Here is a 5,282-nt window from a genome sequence, read left to right as displayed (position 1 = left end):
ATATACATTATATTTATAATATTATATAGCCTAATATACACTTGATTATAATATAATATGTTAATTTTTGGGACTGAGAATGCTGTCTAGATAAAGGCAGCTCACTACGCATTTGAACACTCCGAAACTGAAAACAAACAACACCACAAGCCTGTTTGCCCACACATCTCGTCCTGTTGAGGTTCAGATGATGGCTCATTGGCTGGCTATTACTGAAGGCTGAATTATGAATACACACGAGCGTGAAACTCACTGTGCTGTAGCGGCGCCGCGTTGCGCAGAAGCAGCTGCTTAGACTTCCTGCTCAAGTTTTCACGCCTCTCACCCGAGTCTAAAACATACTTCCACGCGGGGACGAGAAAGATCTCTGCCATGTTTTCCAGAAACAGAAGGAAGAAAACGAGAAGTGTTTGCTTTGACCTGAGAATGGATCTTCATCGTGCACTAGTGCTAACCATTAGCTCACATTGCTATCAGCAGCTGTCAAACATGTTTTTCTAGCTCTAAAGTCCACGTAGGAGATCAGTGTGGCTCTTATCTAATCAATCTCGGAGCGGTGTGTTGTCAGCAGGAAATAGTGCAGAATGACAAGCGCCTGCTGCGAGGAAGCTGACGCCAGGCTGCGTTGGTGCTGGCGCAAACGTGACGCAGGTGAAGAACGCGCTCCAATAAACAGACACTCCGGTTTCTAACCAGCGTGTTTTGAAAGTGAGCACGCAGGCAGCATAAACATTGTTTTTATTGTACAACATAGTTATTACTGCACACCTGACCGTTTTATGAATAAATAAAGTGACTAAAGTGATCATTTAGGCTGTTACTTAGTCTGTAACTGATTCTTCTCGGTCTAAATAAAACCTGTAAAAATAACGCGTTCCTTCGTTTCAGATTTAAAGCGGTATGTCCAACAAAAGAGCTTTCTTTAGGCTCTTTTTATGAATAATGATCATATTGCATTTTTTTTTAATTTACCTTATTTTTAGAGTAAAGTCAGATCACCTACAGCTCATTATATTTAGATAAATTAAGATATAAAATAACATAATATATTTTAATAATAAAAAATTATGTATTATGAGTGCACTCACATTAAAGTCTTTTTTAAGTTTTAGGCCATACACTGTGATGATGGATTCTCCTCCTACAAAAGAGCAAAAAGGTAAATATAATTTATATTTAAAATATCCCATATATATAGTCCCACTGGTAGTCTTATTATCTCATTACCATACAGGCAAAAATCTTTCTCAAATGACTGATCTATACATTTTGCATATTGGTTTTAGTTCTTGTGCCTTTAATTTAACCATAATATTACAAAATACTGCATTATATGCGAGAACGTAATGAAAATCATAAAGAAAACTGGGAATTTTAAAATAATTTCATAAATTAAACCAATGGTTGGATTAGTGATAATGAGAATCCGGGGTTAGAATTAATTGAAAAAATAAATATTATTTGAAAAATAAATAAATAAATAAATAAAGATTGTGTTTTTATTAATAATAAAAAGAATAATACTAATTGAAATTATTTTAAGATTTTTTTTAAATTATTTTCATGAACATTTATTATTTGTAATATTAATAATACTATTTTATGTCTGAAATCCCAAATGACACACTTTTAAGTGTCTCCTTGCTCTCTCTCTGTGTTTGTGTCAGTCCTGAGCTGAGCCCGCAGCGTGAGTCTCCGCTGCCCTCCGTCTCCGAGCGAGCTGCTGGACTTCTACAGACAGAAGGTGGCGCGCAGTTTGATGGAGAACATGATTGACCTGCTGGAGTGCAGCAGAAGCTGGAGAAGTACAGGAGCACCGCGGAGGAGCAGGTGACCTCCTTCTCACCTGGATGATGTTTTCTGTTCTCTCATCCACTCTTCATGGATACAGTCCAGGTTGGAGGCGCTGCAGGCTCAGCTAGGAGGAGCAGACGCGGCTGGCTAAAGAGCAGGTGGAGGCATTCATCAGGAGGAGAGACAGGTACAAGCACCAGCGCCAGCAGGACAGAACCACGGCCCTCGAGGGGGGCTCACCGACTCCTTCTGTCCCAACAAACCCAGAGCATCAGACGTGAGCGAGACTCTCTCACGTGTTCAGACTGCAGCGCATGCAGAACCTGCTGTACGAGAGCACCAGGGAATCCTGCAGCTGAAGATTGAGAAGAGCTGGATGCTGGAGGAGGACCGTCTGCTGTGAGAGCTGGACTCCTTCAGGAGCGGCTGTGAGAGGAGCAGCCTCCTCCTCCGTCCACACGAGAGCAGACAGACACACGAGAGGAGATCAGGGTCAGACCGCTGATTCCTTCTTGTTTTAAATAACTTATGTTTTCGAAATGGCACAGATGCCTGGAATAGAGTTGTGTAAACTTTTTAATACCAAGGACCCCAAAATTTGATGATTGATGATGATAAAAGTTTTTATGTAAAAATATTAATGTATCTTTCATACAATTTTAATAGAATAATATGTGTGACCCCCTGGAGCACAACAGCAGTGTTAAGTCCCTGGGGGTATATTTGTAGCAATAGCCAAAAATACATTGTATGTCTCAAAATTATCGATTTTTTCTTTTATGCCAAAAAAATCATTAGGATATAAGTAAAGATCATGTTCCATGGAAGATATTTAGTAAATTTCCTACCGTAAATATATCAAAACTATCAAAATTTTTGATTAGTAATATGCTTTGCTAAGAATTCATTTGGACAACTTTAAGGAGGATTTTCTCAATATTGTAGATTTGTTTTTGCACCCTCAGATTCCAGATTTTCAAATAGTTGTATATCTCAGACAGATATTGTCCTCCTAACAAACCATACATCAATGGAGAGATTATTTATCCAGCTTTCAGATGAGTGTATAAATCTCAGTTTAACAAAAAAATGGACCTTGATGACTGGTTTTGTGGTCCCAGTGTCACATAAAAATCGTTTCATTAATATATAATATAATAGATAATAATAATAATAATAATAACTATAATAATAATAATTATGATATTACAGTCGTGGTCAAAAGTTTACATACACCTTGCAGTAAAATGCGTCTTATTTTCTCTTTAGTACTGACCTGAATAAGATATTTCACATTAAAGATTTTGAGATATAACTTTTAAATATTTGTTATCTGTTATATTTATAATGTATAGATAGCATATAAATTGTACATATAAATTACATAATTTTACATTTATAGTATTTTTTTGATTTTGTGCAGAAATAAGCATGTTTTGACTGAAAAAACGTTTTATAGGGAGGAATCACATTCTCCTTCATCTTTTTAAAACAAGACTTTATCCAGCTCTCACAAGGGGTTTTGTCTTTCTTTCTTTTTTTCCCAGCAGGCTTTGCAGGAGGAACTGCAACAGGCTCACACTGTTCCTTATCAGAGTTTATTCATGGCTGCTGAATTTCCTATATATAGATAAATAAAGGTTTGATTTTTGTATTCATAATGAAAGTGAGTCAAAAACCATTTTTCACTGGTCTGAGACAAATAACAAACACAAGGCCCAGGTTCATTTTGTAGCAAGCACCGAAACATCTCAATTTAAACATCTAAAACATTTCAAGACAAAACCAGACTGAAATGCTGGGAAGAGACAATACATATTTCAGTCGACAAAAAAACTTAAAACATACAGATGAATCTGATGAAAATTATTAAAAACACGCTCATGTCATATTTCACCACACGCACAAAAAAAAACATTGTGCATAATGAAAACGATTATTTTTAATACTTTTTGCACATTTAACAATTCAGCACATTTTCCAATCTAATTTTGTGTGTATATATATATATAGTATAACTGTACATGCATGGTAGTGTCTGCTCTACTGAATTATTTAATTTGCATTTTAATAAAAATAAAAAAATAATAAAAATTATTCCAGCAATGCAAATTTGGGGGTAAAATCAGTTTAATTGTCTGTTTAAATGAAAATAGCACAATGCAAAAACATTGTTTTATTAACATTATGCAAATTAAAGTTTTTATAATTAACAATAAAGCAAATTTTGTTTGCTATATAGTAATCTATATTATTAAAATGTACAATTGTACATTGTAGTGTCTGTCTTTTTAATTTGATTTGTTTTTTAATATATATATATATATACACTTTAATCATTTTTTCATTTCAGTAATGAGAATTTGGGGGAAAAATGTGCTTAACTGACAAGAAAATATCACAATGCAAAAAAAAAAAAAAATGTATTAACATTATGCAAAATATAATTTATGCAACATCTGAAATATGACCTGGTGCAATTCATGAGGTTCACTCATACACACGAAAAGACTGATCCTGAGCACAGCGAAGTGGTGACACTGTCACATACTCTAGAAAATCCACCTTTGTCTCATTCAAGTATAGCATTCATTTCCCAAAAACATCTCCAAATGAGAGTTTGGTCATTTGAAATTAAAATACGTTGAGTATATTGCACAATAGTCTATAATGTACCGTTTTCATTACTTGGCAATAATATTAACAGTACAAATGTGACACTATGCCTCGACTATTAAATCAGCCAAAATGTATACATACATATAAATTAAACCCACATATGAGTCTTCGCAATGGGGACGCAACACTGAAAGCTGCACTTCACACGTACCTGGAAACCTCAGGCTTCACCACTGACAGAACGACCTAAACACAGTTCATTTGCTCCGGAGGCACTAAAGTGCATTGTCACACGCCATTAAAGATCACAAACTGATTGTAGTGTTGAAACTTTGGCCTTTGGTGGTTGTTGTTTTTGCAGCACTAATACACAAGTCCAAACAGACGGGCTCATTTCAGTCTCCGCAGTGTTTGTTTCGCTCATTTTAATGACTTATCAGGAGACTAGGACTTCACAAGTATGAATATATTCTACTCTGATAGTGAGCCTTACAATAAGTTAAACAAACTCTGAAAACATGTTCAGATAGACTTGGCCATCAAAGGAATAATTCACCCCAAAATGAAAATTTACTGAAAATAAACTTATCGTCAGGACATCCAAGATGTAGATGAGTTTGTTTCTTCATCAGATTTGGAGCAATGCAGCATTGCATCACTTGCTCACCAATGGATGTGAATGGGTGCCGTCAGAATTAGATTACTTGTGATGTTTTTATCAGCTATTCAGACTCTCATTCTGACGGCACCCATTCACATCCATTGGTGAGCAAGTGATGTACTGCTACATTTCTCCAAATCTGATGAAGAAACAAACTCATCTTTAGATGGCCAGCAATTTTTTTGGGAGAACAGTACCAGTTTTCCAT

General features: G+C 35.6%; 1 protein-coding gene across 5 annotated transcripts in view; it reads right to left on the bottom strand.

Moving 5' to 3' along the window:
- LOC109057318 (plexin-B2-like) overlaps nt 1–5,282 on the bottom strand; it is a 344,361-nt gene that overhangs the window by 280,969 nt on the left and 58,110 nt on the right. The window lies entirely within an intron of this gene.

The sequence above is a fragment of the Cyprinus carpio genome, chromosome B25 (genome assembly GCF_018340385.1).
Source record: "Cyprinus carpio isolate SPL01 chromosome B25, ASM1834038v1, whole genome shotgun sequence".
In the NCBI taxonomy this organism is placed as follows: Eukaryota; Metazoa; Chordata; class Actinopteri; order Cypriniformes; family Cyprinidae; genus Cyprinus; species Cyprinus carpio.
This window is presented reverse-complemented; position numbering and strand designations above follow the sequence as displayed.